The sequence below is a fragment of the Myotis myotis genome, unplaced genomic scaffold (assembly GCF_014108235.1).
Source record: "Myotis myotis isolate mMyoMyo1 unplaced genomic scaffold, mMyoMyo1.p scaffold_m19_p_1, whole genome shotgun sequence".
NCBI lineage: Eukaryota > Metazoa > Chordata > Mammalia > Chiroptera > Vespertilionidae > Myotis > Myotis myotis.
In genome coordinates, this window is record NW_023416313.1 from 196809360 (window position 1) to 196828716 (window position 19357).

The 19357-nt window shown below is 46.2% G+C and overlaps 1 pseudogene; it reads left to right on the plus strand.

The window, feature by feature from the left end:
- Positions 1 to 1922: 1922 nt before the first annotated feature.
- Positions 1923 to 17512, plus strand: LOC118679216 (annotated as a pseudogene).
- Positions 17513 to 19357: the final 1845 nt, after the last annotated feature.

Below are 19357 nucleotides of genomic sequence, written 5' to 3' on the forward strand. Positions count from 1 at the left end.
TACCAGGAAATATGGTCTTGCAGAGGCTTTGCTGCTTACTTGTTTCATGCTCTTCACTTGGACAGTTTGCATGTGATTTGAAGAGCTACCTCATGTACACTAATAAAAGGGTAATATGCTAATTAGACCAGGTCAACCGGACATCTTCCAGATGTCCGACTTCCTTCTGGACAGTTAGGGGGTGACCAGGCCAGCAGGAGGATAGTTAGGGGGGACCAGGATGGCAGGGGGCAATTAGAGGGTGGCCAGGCTGGCAGGGGGGCAGTTAGGGGGTGGCCAGGCCAGCAGGGGACCGGTTAGGGGGCAATCAGGCCAGCAAGCAGAGGCAGTTAGGGGCGATCAGGCAGGCAGGTAGAGTGGTTAGGAGCCAGCAGTCCCAGATTGCGAGAGGGATGTCCAACTGCAATTGGTGTGAGAACAGCAGAACCCTGTGGGTTGGGGCCTAAACCGGCAGTCGGACATCCCCCGAGGGGTCCCAGAGTGGAGAGGGTGCAGACCAGGCTGAGGAACCCCCTCCCGTGCACAAATTTCGTGCACCAGGCCTCTAGTTTATGTATAATTTTATAGTTCATCGTGTGCTGACTTTTGGGGTACACTCTTTGGTTTTTGAGTATGTACGGCTATTACACTTACATTCATTTGGTCAGGGTAGGAAGAACTAGTTAGCTAACAAAGCGCAGCTGCTATTGCATGCTACACATTTTTCTGTACTCTTTTTCTCCTCCTGCACTGTGGCCCATATACATGAAGATTATAAATGCCAGGGAGAAGAGAATAACATTTATGGAACATTCAGTCTGTGTCACTCGTATCTTCTGTGACTCAAACCTCACTGCAACTCTGAGAAAAGTGCCGTCCCTATCGTATAGGTCTCCATGGTAGATGCATGAAGAAACTGGGACTCAGGGAGTTAAGCACCTGCCCAAGAAGTTTGAGTTCAGTCACCACAGTTGCTGTGACTTTGGATATATTTTTCAGTACTATTTCAGGGCTAGGGCCAGAAAAATTGCAATTCAAGGAGAACACGTTAAATTGCTTAATTGTTAATTGCAAAGACCAAGGTGTTGATTTTCTGTCCAGATTGTTTTTTTTTCACCACGTTCTCAAATCTACTTTTTCCTCGTAAACAACCGGCCGGCCAGGTGCCCGGGGATTGACATACGGCTGGGAGCAGATTGGTGTGAGCACAGACAGCAGAACCCAAGGAAAACCTACTGGCTTGGCTTATGGGGTGACAGCTTGGTAATGGGCCTCCGAGAGTGTATATATGAATTAAGCACCTTTCATTTCCTTTACTGCAAAAGCATCAATTAAGCTTGAGTAATCCATGGGTTTCCCCCATTTTCAGGCAGAAGAAAATCAGCACAAGTTGGCTCAAGTGTTTTTTCCCAGGCTTTGATCATTAATTGTCTTCAGCTCTTTCCTGCTGTCCCCATCTAAAAAGACAACACTCAAATAAACACAGCACAACAAAACTAACCCCTCCCCTCCCGCTCCGCCCATCCCCCCCCCACACACACTGCCATTTCTGGAACCCACTGCAAACATTTACTAGGCAGTTTGTTTGGTCTTGAGTCCACTGAAGATTTGCATGCAATGTTTTGAAGGCTGATTCTATGGGGAAGGTGCCAGTCGGTTCTCCTTAAGGTTGGTGGAGGCTTACTGAGAGCCCTTTTTGGCAGGTTGGCCAACCTGATTGGCTTTGAAATCACCGTCTGGTCCCTGGCTGGTGCTGCCCTGCACTTGAGCCAAACAGATGTGTCTCTGCAGGCCTCTCCATCTGACACCAGCCCGAGAAGGCTTCGTTTGTCTTTAAAAGGCATCCCCTACCCCATACTCTCTTTTTGAAATGATGTTAGAAGTTCTGTGCAGCAAGAATTGATATCAGCAAGTGTCTTCCCCACATCTCAGACCCTATTGCGATGGTCTGGGGAATTCTGGACCCACCTGATAGGACCTTGGCTCCCTGGGACAGCAAACCTCCCGAGATCACCTCGCTCCTTCTGTGCTTCCAGGATCCACCCACACCTCCCAGCAAAACATCTCAGCTTTTCATGAGCACCGGAGTGGCCCTCTACCCAGGCACTTCCCTTTGGTCCCCACCACAGCGCTACTGGGTAAAATTAGATGGAACCTATGAAACCCCTGATGTACTACCACCTTTGTCCTGGAAAAGAGATAATTTCAGGTAGTATTAGTCCCATTTTCCAGATGAAAAGTGGTTTACAATTTTTTTCCAGTAAGTGGAAGAGTCAGAGTCTCTACCCAGAGTTGATTGATTCTATATCCACCCCCGCTTTAAGGTGTTTTTTTTTAAGTTATAAAACATTTTAATCACAAACAGGAGCCTGTTTATGTAGACATCATATTTTATACATAATCGAAGCCTTCCTTTAATTTCCTTCCTTCTCTCCCCAGAGAGATGCACCATCTGACTGTGGTATTTATCACCCTCACATGTTACTTACACTTTCACGCCATGTAAATATACCCATCAACGTGTGACTGCAGGGTTTTACATTTTCAAGTTTTATTTAATTGATATCAGACTGTGGTTTGCTTTTTTTTTCCCCCTTCTGTAACTTTCTTTTTCATGTGTTAGGCATCTACCCATGATGCTGTAAGTTCATTTATTATAACTGCAGAATGCTATTTCATTATTTGATAAGCCACAGTTTATTTATGTTTTCTGTTTGGTGTGCATTCTGTTGTTTTTTTTCTAGTTTCCCACTACTACCCACAGTCCTGCAGTGAACATTTTATATATGTTTCTTTGTGTGTACGCTTGAGAATTTCTCTAGGAGTGGATTTCATAGGTTCCATGGTCATAGAGCATGCACACCTTTAATTCCATTGATCATTTCTGAATTGCATGCCAAAAATGGCTGTGTCAATCCACACTCCCGCTAGCCACGTATGAGAATTTTCTTTTCTCCACCTGCTAATCAATGCATGATATTGTTGGACTTTTACATGTTGCTGATATAATGGTGTAAAATGCTATCCCTTTGTTGTTTCCCCATTTCCTTTCCTCTTTTTTTTAAAATAACCTCAGAAGAAGAGAAGCCACACTTACAAAGATGATCTTTGACTGTGCTGATTTGTTTTCTTCGAGGAGAGAAGGAGTAGTTTTGGGCATGGGTGTTTTTGCTCTGTACCATGGACACCTGAGATTCATAGCACCCATCACTGCTCATCATCCTTCTTATGCTTGAAGAATTTCCCATTTTATGGGTCCTGCCTCTCTAGGATGAAACTGTAAACCCAATTCACTATCCTCCCAAGGAACCAGATTTTACACAGGGCTTCCAATCTGTCAATCAGACATCCTATATAATAAAAGGCTAATATGCAAATCGACCAAACGGTGGAATGACCGGTCGCTATGATGTGCACTGACCACCAGGGGACAGATGCTCAAAGAAGGAGCTGCCCCTTGGTGGTCAGTGCACTCCCACAGGGGGAGCGCCAGGCTCATGGCTGGCTCATTAGCCGGGCTCACGGCTGGTGAGTGCAGTGGTGGTAATGGGAGCCTCTCCTGCCTCTGCAGCAGTGCTAAAAATTTCCAACTGATGGCTTAGGCCCATTCCCCACAGGGAGAGGGCCTAAGTCATCAGTCGGACATCCCCCAAGGGCTCCTGGACTGTGAGAGGGCACAGGCCAGGCTGAGGGACCCTCCTCTCCCTGAGTCCACGAATCTTGTGTACTGTGCCTCTAGTACCCATATAAATACAAATTTGGAATTCAAAGAAGGAGGTGCTGAGTGGAATCTAGTCAGGTGAAATAATAGAGATAACCTGGTTTTGGAAGCCACAGTGGTGGAGCTCCCAATGGTAGTGCCCTATAGGCAAGCTTAACCATGGAAACTGCTGAGATGAGATTTCCACTGGAACAGTCGAGGGGCAATTGCACACTCATCCAGAATGCAAGCCTAATTCTCTGGCCCTCTTACATATTCCCTGAGGTAGCCTTTATTAAATTCCTTTGCTGCTTAAACTTGCAGAAGTACATACTACTTGCAACTAAGATCCCCATCATCAGCCTGGTTTGCATGGCTCAGTGTTTGATCTTCAACCTATGAACCAGGATGTCACAGTTTGATTCCCAGTCAGGGGACATGTCCAGGTTGCAGGCTCGGTCCCAGTGTGGGGAGAGCAGGAGGCCAGCCAATCAATGATTCTCTCTCATCATTGATGTTTCTATCTCTCTCTCCCTCTTCCTTCCTCTCTGAAATCAATAAAATATCTATCTATAATAATAAAAGCATAATATGCAAATTGACTGAATGGCAATCTGGACTCCTTCCAGATGACCTTCCAGATGAAGCCAGGTCTGCAGCCGCGGGATCGAGGCAGCCTCTGTGGCTGCGAGGGAGGGATCAAGGCAGCTGCCATGGCTGCAAAGGCCTACTCTTGCACGAATTTCATGCATCGGGCCTCTAGTATATATTTAAAAGCCAAAGCTACTGGTATAACCAGAACAACCGGAATGACTGGTCAACCAGTCACTATGATGCGCACTTACCACCAGGGGCAGATGCTCAATGCAGGAGCTGCCCCATGGTGGTCAGTGCTCTCCCAAAGCCAACCTCCCACAGCCAGCCAACCTCCAGCGGTCCCTCCCCTTAACCAGCCAGGCCCAATGGGCCCTGATTGCCCCGATTGGGCAGTAGCCAACCTCCAGCTGCCCCTCCCCCTGGCTAGCCTGATAGCCAGCCAGGCCTAGGGACCCCACCCATGCATGAATTCATGCAACTGGCCTGTAGTGTATAAAGAATCCCATTGTCACATTCACTTTTTGAGCTCTTAACTACTTGCTAGTGCTTCACCTGCTTGTCGTCATCCATCTCTCAAGCACTCTGCAAAGCCAGAGTATTATTAGCCCTGTTTTAGAGATGAGAAAACCAGGGCATGGGAGAGTAACTTACCAAGAGGAAGTGGTGGAGCTGGGGTTCGAATCCAACATTGACCAACTGCAGAGCCCGTCGGTGGAAGATCGTCTCCTCCCACCACAGGTTGCTCTCTTGCTTTTATTTTTGTCTTCATAGCACTCACACAAGCTGGAATGATCTCATTTATATGTTTACTTATATCCTGTCTCTTCCAACAGACATAGTTGCTTAAAGAGCAGGGACTAGTCCTTGTTCATTGTATGTCTGGCCCTGAAATCACAATTAGACAGTAGGCACTCATAAATATCTGTTGGATGAATAAATGAACTGAACCAACCTACCATGGATTTCTTTAGGGAAAATAATCCCACCGGCATTTCTACCAAGCTCAAAATATTTTTAGTACTCTCTTGCATATGTTCTTTTGTTCGATAGTAACAGGTTACAATGCCTCATGCCTCTTAGACCTTGAATCTAATGCCTGCTTTTCCTTTCTTCCCAGATATTTTAAGTCCTTCCAATGTCTACTCAATGTGCTGCAATGCCTGTCCCCTGGGACTGTTTCCCCACAGCCAAGATGGTCCCAGGGTATCTTGGGCCAAATGGAAGGAATAGAGCTAGAGAGTTGCTGCTGTTGACAGATGCTCTATGCATCTCTTCCACAGCCCCACTATGACCCAGATCTCAGCCCTTGTGTTTGAATGAGTTAATGGAGCCAAGAAATCCTCAGCTTCTCACTTGTGAGAGGCTTGAGGCCAAATGGCCCCCCATGAATCTGTCAAGCACCTGGTAGGTGCCAGCCATTCTGTTTCTGACCCCATTCATTTCACTCATCATCCTTTCCTATAGACTCTCTATGCCAGCGGTTCTCAACCTGTGGGTCGCGACCCCTTTGGCGGTCAAAGGACCCTTTCACAGGGGTTGCCTAAGACCATCCAGCGTATCAGATATTTACATTACGATTCATAACAGTAGCAACATTACAGTTATGAAGTAGCAGCGAAAATAATTTTATGGTTGGGTCACAACATGAGGAACTGTATTTAAAGGGCCAGAAGGTTAAAAACCACTGCTCTATGCCATGCTCTTTTGGGCTAATGTCCCATGACACTACCTTACAAATAACTATGACCAAACATCATTTTTCCATGGCCAACGCCTCCTCCAACCAATTCCTTGAAGATGGTTTGAGTTGTCTCTTCCCTCTTCCTCTTTTGTCATCTCTCGCTCACTGTTAAGGGCCAGAGTGAAGAATTGTGATTGTTGACAGGATTGTAAGACCCAACTCTGCTTCCCCCTCCTAAATCCACTCACACAGTTAATTCCTGACACCAAGACACTTAATGGATAGAAAGAACTTTGGGGAAAAGGAACCATGAAAGGGAAAGAAATCCGGACTAAAACATTAATGTTTTCATTTCCCCTAGACCAGTGATCGGCAAACTGCAGCCCCTTGAGTGTGGCTCTTCCACAAAACACGTACAGTGCGAATGAAACTTCGTGGCCACACTCAAGGGACCAAAGAGCCGCATGTGGCTCGCGAGCCGCAGTTTGCCGACCACTGCCCTAGCCTGTTATATGGTAAACTACCTGAGAACTACCTGAGAACATAAAGCATGTATGCTTTAGGGGTGTCCAGGTCTAGTTGAATCCCAGTTATTCTGCTACTGTCTATATGACCTTGGGCAAGTTACCTACCCTTGACCTCTCTGAAACTCAGTTTCCTCATCTGTAAACAAGTCTTGTGTAATTGTGCAGTTTAGATATTATGTATATAAACCACTCAAAGATCAGGCACTTAGCAAAGCCAGGTCAGGTCTGACTTGGAGCAGTCTCCATTCCTGGCTCTCTGCCTGCCCAACACAGACACACACACAGGCACACACACACAGGCAGACACACATACCGCTCCCCCACATATATACACTTCCCCCCACACTACACATACATATACACATGCCACATACATGTCATACCCACATACCCAGACACATATACACACATACACCCTTCTCCTTACATACACACATTGCTTCCACACACCTACCACACAATACACATCACTATACATACCATATACCATACTCATACACACAACACATACATACACACCATTGCATACCACAGGGATACATACACACACATTCCCCACATACAGGCCCCCCCCCCACATATACCCCTATCCCTATGTACATACACCACATACACACATGTCCAGGCCAGTTTCCCATCTACTCAGCTGACTTGGTGAAAAAGGAGACTGTGCTATGATTTGAACACCTTCTAGGCCATTTGACTTCAGTGGGAGAAGAAAGGACGCAGTTTTACTTCTCTACCTGAAAGGTTCAAGGAAGTAAATGGGGGAAAGAACAGAGTAACAACTCAGGGAAGCGTTTCAAAAACCTAATAAAAACCCCACCAACCTGCTATTCGGTTCCAGTTCTGCCCAAAAGGTCTTGGAGAACAGTAGGCCCAGGCTATTGCCTAAAACAGCCAGGGCTGGGGTGGTGATTTGCCTGCTCTTTCACAGGTCAGTTCAGTTGGCTTCTTGTTTTGCTCAGATGGCCTTGCTGGAAGAGATAAGAACGCTCAGAGTAACCTCACCTTCAGGTTGTATGGGGTGTTATATTCCAAATGCCTTGAATGTTGTGCGATTATGGAGCAACCCTTGGGATGTGTCACAGCCGACAGCCATCTGCTCTTGCCAAGCCCTGTGAGCTTTGGCAAAACAGTAACTTGTTTAGATTCACATTGGATTACGGCTTGGGGCCGCAGTCACTAACCAGGCAATGTGAAAAACACACACACTCCATTTTTTGGTGTGTTTTGTATTACATATTATGATCTTTGAGGGGAGGAGAGGCAGGGAACAGGTTGAACAGATGTGTTTTCAAGAAGGGAATTAAATTTCCTGAGCACTAGGGAGTTCAGCCCCAACACATATTTTCTCACAACATCCACGTGAAATGGGTGCTGTTTTTCTCCCCATTTTACAGATGACAAAACTGCTTAGGTAGGTAACCTGCTCAGGGCAACACTACTAATCAATCTGTGGTAGAGTCAGGATTCACCCTAGGCAGCTCATCTTCCCGTGCTATACAATATATTGCCAGGGGCAAGGTCAAAAGCATGCTATCAGGAGGAATTAACCTTCCTCATATGTTTTCTATAAGAACAATTAATGTTAAATTACAGTTCCTGTTGGAGAAACACGCTTGCTTCTTGGGCAAACCAGTGAGAAAATCAGCCATGCCTCTCCCAGGTGGGAATGGCCTGGGGTCTGGCTCTTGCCTCTGCTCTCACTCTCAAGCACTCGAATGATTCTTAGTGGGATTATTGGCATTTGGGATGGAAAAAGACTGTCCTGATTACTGTTGGATATGTAGCATCCCTGGCCCCGAGGCACTAAATGCCCATCGTGTGCCAGTCATTGTGGCTGAAATGAGTGTCCCCTCCCTATGTCCCAATCCTCCCAACCCCGCTTAAGAGCCAACGAGAGGGCATCTTGCTGACGGCTGAGATGCTAGGGTCCAAGGGGACAGTGCCTCCTCCTGTGGGGAGGGGTGGAGTTTCCACTGTACAGAGGAGGAGGAGAAGGCCGGGCTGGGGACCTGAAGGAGGGGGCTGCGTGGAGGGGGTAGGGATGGAGAAGGGAAGCGACTGAGGTCTGGAGCAAGGGGTCTTCATGAAAGATCAGGTGTGTGCAGGCTCCTTTATAAGCTGAAGGAGCCTCTGCTCTCCCCCGGCCTCTGCTTCCTGAGGCTGGCCGCTCTGGGCTTGATCTGGAGAAGGTTGAGTGCGTGGAAAGCATTCTGGGAAGGGGCCACAGGTGCTGCCATGCCGTCCTGCAGTGGCCCCAGCCAAGAAGGAATGAGCAAGCCCCCTTCACCTCACGGCAGGATCACCTCTCAAGAGACTTATCATCCTGCTGTGGCCCAGGGACCCCTCTAAGGGACAGGGGCATCGTAGGTATGGCTCAGGGGTTTTAGGAGGCTGCCCCAGTTGGGAGGCCATTTCGCTTGGAAAGTCTTATTTAACATTGAGTTATATACTCCTTTCAGGCTAATCTCAACACAGTTGCCAGAGTGATCCTATCTATAATAATAAAAGGGTAATATGCTAATTAGACCGGATGTCATTCTAGATGTCCTTCCTGACGAAGCCAGGGCTGGAGGGAAGCCAGCCCAGGTCCCAGGTGCTGAAGGGAAGCTGATGCCGGCAACCGGGGGAAGTAAGGCCTACTCTTGCACAAATTTTTGTGCATCGGGCCTCTAGTTAAATATAATTCTGCTCAGAACTGTCCAGTGGTTCCCTATTTCACTCAAAGTGAAAAATAGAGTTCTCACAATTGCACCCAATATTCTACATGTTTTTTCCAATGATTACCTCTCTGACCTTATGTCCTTATACTATCCCCTCTCATTCACTCTGCTTCCACCACATTCCTCTCCCTTGAACATATTGCTACTGCCTCAGGGCCTTTGCACTGGCTGCTCCTCTACCTGCAATGCTCTTCCTCTACGTACTTGCATGGCTCTCCCCTCACCTTTTTAGGGAGGAGCATACTGACCACTCTTTCACGTAGCACACAGTCCGTCCCTGATCCCTAATCCTTCTTATCCTTCTTATCTTACTGACATTTTTCCCATGGCAGCTGCCTGCAAACTCTAACATATTATTAGAAGATGTATTTGTCTCTGTCCCCTCCCAGGGACACGATGTCCATCAAAGCAGAGGTTTTGTCCGGCTTGTTCACTGATGTATGTAGTGCCTAGAACAGGGCCAGTGGGAGCTTAATCAATATTATTGAATGAAATGCTTCTCTTAAGTTGGAATTCCTCTGTAGAAAGGGGCTCAAGGAATCAAATTGAAAGCTTTTCGATGCTTCTCATGTTCATACTTGCTGGTCCTTCTTTCAACGTGCATGCATGCTTTCAATTTGATCCTCGTACAGCCACAGTACCTGAGACTCTAAATGCCCTCTGCATAACCTTGACTGCTTGCTCTGCTCTGCCCATTGGGTTGCACTGGCCCGTGAGCCACCCTTTGGAGCTCGCCTTAGCCAGGTTACACGGCTGCTCTGTGGAACTCTGCAGCGGTCTCTCCTAGCCTGCGTCCTCTGGGCTTCCTGGCCTCCTGCCCAAGTCGCTACCTGAGAGTCCATGAAACAGAGTCCACCCTCCCCCGCAGCCTTCCCCACCCCCATCCTTGAATAGGCATCTCAGTGCACACTTCTAGCTCTCCTAGAATCTGTCTTTTTTTTTTTTTTTTTTTTTTTTTTCTTGAGCCATAAGTTTGGGAGCTGAGAGGCAGAGGCGGGTGAAAAGCAAGGCGTGCAGCCACACACTCCTAGACAAGAGAGTTAAAGGATTTCTTCTAGCTGGGGATGAGATGCTTTGAGTTACATTAATGAAAATGACACAGAGGGGCCAGAGTGAAGACAAGAAAATAATTCAGAAATTCCCTAAGTTAGAATTGATCAGCAAGTTCAGAATTCTTTAAAATTCTAATGAGCTTTCAGCATTTGTGCTGTTTGCTGGGCTTAAAGAAGCACACGAAAAACAAAGAACAAGAATTGCTTTTAGGTAGGCCGATGATATCTAATGCATCTACTTTCCTCGCCATGTTCAGTTTTCATTTCATTCTGAGATCCCACTAAACTCAGGAGGTTGCCTTTGGGTTTTCAACACTGCAGGGGATGATCTAAATCTAAATAATAATAAAAAGCCACTGCTTTCATTAGACTTTTATTTTATAAGTTGATGGAAACATTTCATATAGGCATTAGGTTTTGTATCCCAATCTTGGTACTTGCTGAATCCCAGAGGTGCTGTTTTGCTACCTGGGAGATCCTGGCGTTTGCATTATTTCTCCAAGGCAGAAGGAGAAAATGCTTTCAGTGAAGGCAGAGTAGTGTTTTATTTTAAAGAATTCTGTTTAAGGTACACACACACACACACACACACACACTATAGGTTCTCTCTCTCTCAAGCTATATTATAAAATTATAGAGTTTTGGAATTGAAAGGACCTCGAGATAATCTGTTCTAACACTGGCATGTTACATATGAGCAAGCTTCTGCCCAGACAGGTTAAGTACCTCATCCAAGGTCATCGGCATCTGGTGGAAGAGACCAGACTACAATTCAGGTTTCCTGACTCAAGTCTAATTTTCTTTCTGCTACACCACATTGCCTCCAAAATAAGATAATGTCTATGAAATCATTTTGAAAACTGGAATCCATTATACAAGTATTGGGTGGGTAGAGGGAGCATGATAATGAGTTTCTTTCTTCAGAGACAGGCCTGAGGAACTCAGGTCTTTTTCCAAACGAAGTAAATTCATGTTACGTGAATCACACATCAGATTTCTAAATAGGTTCCTGGGAATGGCCTCCAGCAAATGAGCATCAGAGAGGTCAAACCAATGCATTCTTCATTCAAGCACAGTATCTATCCCCTCTTTTACCTTCCTTCTCACCCTCTCTATCTACCTCCCTCTAGTGTCCATTTTTAGTTATTGCAGGCATGTCAATAGGCTGTATACACTCATTACAAAATGTTATGTATTATTTATTAAAATTATCTGGCCTATTTTTAAATATCAGCAGCTTTTATCAAGAGCAAATTAGAATGTTTTTACATCAACAGGAATAATTGGCTAATATAAATACTTGGGTACTATTTTTAAAAGTCTTTAAAATAGTTTTATGATTAGAATGAGGACATATTTAAAGTTTGGTTATTAAATTGTTATTAATAGACTGAATCATATAAAAATATTTATAATTAATTTAAATGTTTTAATTATAAGGAAATACTAATTTTTCAAGGTAGAAGGACAATTAAATAAAATAACATGATTTATTAAAAGCGTTAATTATTACTTTAACTACTTGGAATACTGAGAATTACTAAATATTATTGCAAATGACTTGAGGGAGTAAAATTTTATTTTGGTGCTATTAATGTATTAATTCACTAAATTATTACAATAATGGTAAATAATTTTTTATTAGTCTTATGTTCCCCTCTATGATATATACATGTCCCAAAATGTATACACACCTTTGAGTAATTATAAAGGCAGTGCTATAAAAATACATTTCATTTTCAAAATTGAGCTATCAGTCCTCATTCATTATAACTTTTTCTTTTTTCCTTGAAAGAAGCTTGTCCAAGATTTCAGTATTCTAACCTGACCCCTTGTTAGTGTGTGAAATGTTGGCAAGAACGCTCACAACTCACTGGAAGGAAGCTCTTTGGTAGTCTGGCCTACAGGCTCTGGATCCAGTAAGACAAGTAGGTTGCTAACAAAGTCTATAAATCCAGACCCCATTTCCTGACTTTAAAAAAGTCCATGCAAAAGTCTGAGTGATGTTTACAAATAAGAGCCTATGTCCCGCCATGCGCCCAGCTCCTGTCAGCCTGTGACAAATCGGCCGCGTGCAGGTGAGAAGTGGGCCCGGGGCCCCTCTCCTGCCATCGGCACCCCAGCAGGCAGGCAGGCCCGGGGTCTGACGGGGAGGCCCCGGAGGAGGGTGGGCTGACCGCTGGCCAACTGCACACGCAGGGCTGTTGCCACAGAACAGGTGACGCTCTGGTGGATCAAATCTGACTGCACAGAGGGAGGGAATCGAGCTGTTAACAGGCTGAGTGTACAGTACAAGGAACAGGAAATGCGGGTCAGAAACTATGGAGTCGCAGCTGATGGGGCAGGGAGATGGCATTCAGCCACCCAATCTGGCAGAGAAGTCCTGTGGACACCTGGGGAGGCTGCACCCGAGTGTCTGCTGTGCACGGACCACCCCCACGCAGCACACGGTTCTGGGGAAGTGCAATCTCCAGAAACGGAGCTAGTGCGGGCAGCCAGGCAGAGCCGTGCGGGGCAGAGCGGGGCTCTCGGGCGGAAAGGGTCACCGGAGGATGAGGCAGTGCCAGCCGGAGACCTGCGCACACTGGGCTCAGCTGGGTATCTGTCCGGGCACCTCGGATGAGAAATCAGCCTGTGGGGACTTTCCTCTCTCCCTTGACCAACACGAGAAGACAGGGAGGGAGGGCTGAACTAGTGGTAGAAGCAGGTGCCTTTGCTGGGAGCCTTTTAAAAAGACACAGATGGGTAGTGGCTGCTGGTGTCACCTGGGATTTACTGCCATAGATGGGTCAGGTGTAAAAAGAAGGCTGTTCATGGACGCTGAAGAGCCGAGAAAACATTGGGTAAGCCCTGAGCTGCTCAGCATAGGCTGTGCTATCCATCCTAAGATACTGAATGACTGAAATCTCTGGTCAGCCAGTGTCCTCCCTGGGCTGCCTCTGAGGGACCCTAAAATATCTTTGGGGGGGCCTGGGGATGGCTTTAGATTCACCCTCCACTCCTCTCAGCACATAGTGTTCCAGGAAACAGGTTGGCAAGAAGGTCCCGGCTGAGAATTGCTGTGCAGGAGATGCCTGGTTCAGAGGAATGTTGTGATTTTGCGGGTCCAGTATTTTAGCCGTAAGCGTCTTTGCCGTAGACAACTTTGCCACAAGCAGTTTCGCCACCTAACTAATTGGCCATGGGCAATTTTGCCTAAAAAGGAGAAAAGCATGACTTTATTGCAAAATACAAAACTTTTGAATACATTTAAAGTGTGTGTAGATTCATAGCAATCCTGCTCAAATAACTGAATTTATTTGGGGGCTGTACTTAAGCACTTGTGGTTGAAGTCTCCCGTTACATAGTATTATGCGCTGTTTTTGCATGTTGATGCGTTTCCTTGTTCAGCATCACACCTTTTCTTTTTCGCTAAAATTCCTTCCTTCATTAAGAGAGAGATCGGTTCCCAAATGCTAAATGCGTGGCTGTAACAGCTTTGGATTGCTTGCGGAAGCCCCTACACTGTTTGCTTTCGGCGTGCTGTCACATGGCCATTGATAAATGACCCTAAGGTCTCTGGGAAATGTGGACTAAGATTTATATCATATAAAAATGGAAGCACTTCATCAATGGAGAAATGAAACCAAACTGTCAACCAGTTATTTTATCTTTTTTTACAGCAATTGATTCATCGATGGAGAAATGAAAGCAAATAAGAAAAACCCCAACCAGTTATTTTATATTTTTTATGGCAGTCAATTTGTCAATGGAAAAATGAAACCAACCAACCAACCAAAGAAAAACCCAAACTGTCAACAGTTATTTTATTTATTTATTTATTTATTTATTTATTTATTTATTTATTTATTTATTTATTTTTTTACAGCCAGTGCTTGTGGCAACGCTGTCTGTGGCAAAGGTGCTATAGCAAAGGTGCCCAGAACTGCGATTTTGGAGCCAAGTAGATAATCTCATCTCCTTCGAATGAAGGGCGTGGCCCCTGGGGCAATCCTAAAGCAGAGAGGGATGTCAAGGCTCGGCCAGTTCACTGTGCAAGCCCTTGGCAGGGCAATCAATCCATCCAGCTGAGCAAACTGTTGACTTATAGCACCAAACCAAGCAAGTCGGGCCTTAATAGACTGATGCTGGTTGGCTGCTCCCTCTCTTGAATTTGGTTCTGTTCACAAAATACTGATTTAAGGCACTTTTGATTTTCCAAACTCCTCTCAAACCTGCATGAAGAGGTGGTGTAACCTTGGCTTTAAGTAGGAAAGGCAAAGGGAACGAGGGGAGAGGCAGTGAGGATTTACTTCCAGGCCCCAGATAGTGTCCTCTTGGGGTGGGTGTTTCTAGAATACACCAGTGGCCTGGGGCTTTACAGATAGAGGCCTGCGTTTAAACTGGCATCAGCTAGGGGTGTCCGAGGAGTAGAAGGCGTGGTTCTTGCCCTCCTGGAGCATGTAGTCAACTAACAAATCAACAACAAACCATATCAGAAATATCTAGAAATGTTTCCTTTTAAAAAAAATTTTATTTTATTGCTTAAAGTATTACAACGAGTATTACATATGTCTCCTTTTTCCCCCCTTGACCTTCCCCCGGCCCCCCCCCCGTTCCCCCCCCCCCCCACCGCCAACCCTACCCGGCCTTCCCGCTGTAGTTTGACAGTCTGTTTGATGCTGCTCTGCCTCTGTATCTATTTTTGTTCATAAGTTTATAATGGTCTTTATTATCCAGAAATGAGTGAGATCGTGTGGTATTTTTCTTTCACTGACTGGCTTATTTCACTTAGCATAATGCTCTCCAGTTCCATCCATGCTGTTGCAAATGGTAAGAATTCCTTCTTTTTTACAGCAGCGTAGTATTCCATTGTGTAGATGTACCACAGTTTTCTAATCCATTCATCTGCTGATGGCCACTTAGGCTGTTTCCAAATCTTAGCTGTGGTGAATTGTGTTTCCTTTAATTGGTGTAAGAGGGACTATAAATGACTGGCCTGGACAGTCCAGGAAGGACTGAGGGCAGGAAGAGGAGATGCCAGAAAGAGAAGTAGGCTCACCTGGGCTGGGCCTCTGGGATGGGGTGGTGGGAGGTTGACTTAGGTTTTTGTTTTGTTTTGTTTATCCTCATCCCAGGATATTTTTTCAATTGATTTTTTAGAGAGAGTGGAAGGGAGGGAGGGAGGGAGGGAAAGTGGAAGAGAGAGAGAGAGAGAGAGAGAGAAAGAAAGAGAGAGAAAGAGAGAGAGAGAGACATCAATGTGAGAGAGACACATCAATTGGTTGTTTCCCCCATGCGCCCCCTACCGGGGCAAGGGATCGAATCTGCAACCCTAGTACGTGCCCTTGACTGGGAATCAAACCCGTGAGCCTTGGGTGTGCAAACTTACACTCTAACCACTGAGAACACTGGTCAGGGCTTGGCTTAGGTTTTAGAAATGGAAAGAGAGGCTGGCGACACAGTAGCGCTCCAGATGGTGCTGCTTCCGAACAAACTGAGCCAAAATAGTACAGGGCTGCCCTGAAGAAGGAGAAAGGAAAGAAACGTCGGCAGGAACTCGCTCGATGGAGAGACTCAGGATTCTCACAGAAGAAGGAGAAAGCTTTTATTGAACAACAACAAGAGAAGCTGTGGGAGATAGAGAGGCAACGATTATATGAGGAGTGGTGGCTGTGGGAGCAGAAGCACAAGAAGAATACAGAATAAAGAAGGAAAAGAAAGAAGGAGCTGGAAAACAGCAGGAAGAACAGCAAAGTTAAAAGGAGAATGAGAACGGTAGAGAAAGAGAGAGAAGAAGAGGAGCCGAAGCTACAGGAAGGAATAGAGAGAAGGCTGGCGCGGGCTGAAAATAAGCTAGAAAATTAGAGCAAAACCCAGAACCACCCACAGACTGATGAGTGATGGAGAAAGGTGGAGCTAACGGTCCATTCAGCAGTAAAATGGGAGCTGGCAGACTTGGAGCTAGGTGTTCATGTAAACACAGTTTCCCAACATCAAACCCCACCGTCCTTATCAGGAGCATGTTTCAGTGTTTGAATGGAAATGGAGCAGTGCTGAAGGGATGACTGCGTCCCAGGCACCAGCCTGGAGGACGGAGAGGAGGAGACCTACCCTCGAAGACGTGCTCCCCGAGGTCCAGAACTTGGGGAAGGTGATCCAGTTCAAGATCAGCTGCAACGGAAACCTGTTCTGAGGGGCAAGGTATATGTTCAGTACCGATCGGGAGAAGAATGCCAAGTGGCCCTTTCTCTGTTTAACGGGTGATGGTATGCAGGACAGCAGTTTGTGCGAATTTCCTGGCCCGTGACCCCATGGAGAATGGCAATGTGTGATTTGTATGAAATACAGCAACGCCCAAGAGCTTCCATATGGAGGTTGTTTCATAGATGGTGGAGGGGAGGTAATGTGTCATGCAAGCATACGCATGGCTATCTCCTGGGCGTTTGCGATTTCTGGCTTTCAACCTGAGCTGCAAATGCCAGGAAAACTCCCTGGAGACTAGGCAGTCCCGCTGGCCTACGCAAAAGCCTCTTGGGATGGGAGAGGGGTAAATACCTCTCATTCATTGACGCCCACGGAAGCAAAACCAGTGCAAATTAAGTCTCAGTAGGTTATTCTGCACTTATCTTCATGCACTTGGGGTTGGTAGAATGGTTTCTACCTGCATCTACCTAGTCATACAGAGGCAGAGATACTTGGGAGAGAAGAGATCAGGGTCCTGAGAGTGCCCTTGTTGTTGGTCTCATTCCCTTATCAACACACACACACACACACACACACACACACACACGCGTGCGCGCGCGCGTGCAAAGATAGAAAGCTAGATCTCTAGATCTGAGAGTACGGGCTGACTTCAACCAGAAAATGACAACAGGTCCCCTGAGAGGAAATCTGTCAAGGGCAGGAGTTGAGGCTTTACTGGCTGAGCCTTGGGAACTGTGGCACGTTCTGTGGTGGGTTAGCAGGTGGTCCACAATACGTTAGCTGGCATGTGGTGAAGAAAACCCCATCCACATGTGATGGGTTGGAGTGGCCCTGTTCAGCGACTGGAGTGTGTCACAGGTTACATGGCCACAGATGTGGGAGTGGAAGGAGCTATGCTCTGAGCCTTAAGTAGTATTTTATGCAGCCTGAAGGCAGTGGTAGAATCTAGGCTGGAGCTAGGCAGCTGGGTGAGCCCTGTTTGAGTAAGTGTGACCTTGAACACTGCTCCTGTCTCCACAGGCCCCTCCCTGTCTTTCTGGGCAGGGGTGGTGCCTGAGTAACTGAATCCCCAAGGAAGAGCTGATAGGGGCAGCCTCAAGGGGCCCCTCTGGGGTGGCTCCCTGGCAGGCTGAGGGACTCTAAAAAACCAGGCAAAGACTAGGGATCCTTGTAGGAAATTGTGTGGAGGTTGAAACTGCTGGGCTTTGAGACGCTCATACAATTGCTTATTTGCAATTGTTGCCTTTAAATACCAAGTAGATCTGGTACATTCTCAGTGTCACTGAGTTATCAATAGCTCCTCACCACCCTGGAGAAGGCACACGGGACTGTAGCATGTTCTAACAGCTCATGACGCTTGTATCTCCAGGGGGCTTCCTCCTAAATTACAGGCTGTCATCTGAAGTATGTGGGACATTTGGTATTGGACTTAGCAGGTGATACACGTCATGTGTTAATTGAGCCTGGGGAGTAAAAGAAAATAGATCTAAATACAAACATGGGGGAAAGGCTTCCCAACATGAAACTGATGAGTATGAACTGCTTACCAATAACTTCCAACCAGTTGTTAAGCTGGTTGCAATAATTCATTTAAGAACATAAAGTCAACTTTCTCTGAATTTGTATTGCCCATATTTGCTGCTGTCATCCTCAGTCACAGCTGTCAATCACTTTGAAAGCCAAGATGTAGGAACCGTTCAGGGCCTCCCTGATCTCTCCCTGGAGGACAATTGCTCCTTCTAGAGTGTTCTCTGAGGCGGTGCTAGGACTGGTGTTAAAATGGTCCTGAAATGAAGTTCTGCCCCTTCCCCTGGGAAAGACTATTCCATGGCTAGAGCTTATCACAAAGACAAGTTCCCCTTGATATTCTTTTCCAACTTTCTGTTCTAAATGGCATCCTGGCAATCATTAATCACAATGAATAGCAAGTTATAATTAATAGAGGCCCAAATCATTCAAGTGGAAGATTACTCTTTTGAATTCTTGTATATTTCTTGGAAGATGTCCTTGAGTTAATTATTTAGTATTTGGGATTTTTTTTCCTTTTAGCCACAGTCTTGTTTCCAGAAAGAACAAATTGGTCACAGTACTGTGGGGGAAGAGGGGATTATGTATAATGTATGCAGGAGACAGATGTTAAAAATAAAAACAGGGCTCTGGGGGGTTTGCTGCTCCCCCTGCTGGCTTTTTAGAACAAAAAGGAAAGCTGCCTGGGCTCTGAGCTGGGGCAGATCACAAGGATGCTTCTAGGGCACCAATGAAATACAACCCAAGAGAGATCGGACCATTGTCAGGTTCCCTTCAACGTGGGACACAGCGGGTGAGGAGAAGAGGAGGTTTTCAAGCATATGGGAGGGTTTGGTGGCTGCAGGCTCCTGGAGGCCTGCCATTTAGTACACTGGGGGTCCTATCTTTTAGATGGAGCCATCCTGTGTCCCCAGGAATAAAAAACCACATCCACGTTGGGAACACGGGACATCAAGAGCTGAACTGGAATATGGAGGCAACCATTCATCAGTGAGACATGAAAGAGTGCAAATTAGAACCACATAGCTACAGGGTCGCTGGTTCTGTTCCCGAGGGGGAGGGGCAGGGAGTGTGGAAGTTTCCAGAGTCTCCACACTGGCCTCCCCGATCCCTGACCTGCTGGCATCGCCTTGGCAACTCAGACAGCTTGGGATCATGTTCCCAGGTACAATTGATATTGATGTCCTACATTATCTTGTTGGTCTCATTCGTGCCACTTGTTTTTAAAAGGGACACAGCTGTGTACTTATTCTCTAGACTCAGCAACTACTCCGTTACAAAGCTCCAGAGAGGAGTCCTAATGCATCCGGCTCCCGGCAGTTTTCAGCATCACTCTGGAGTTGGGTTACAATGCCTGGGTCCCATTCCTGCTGACCTCA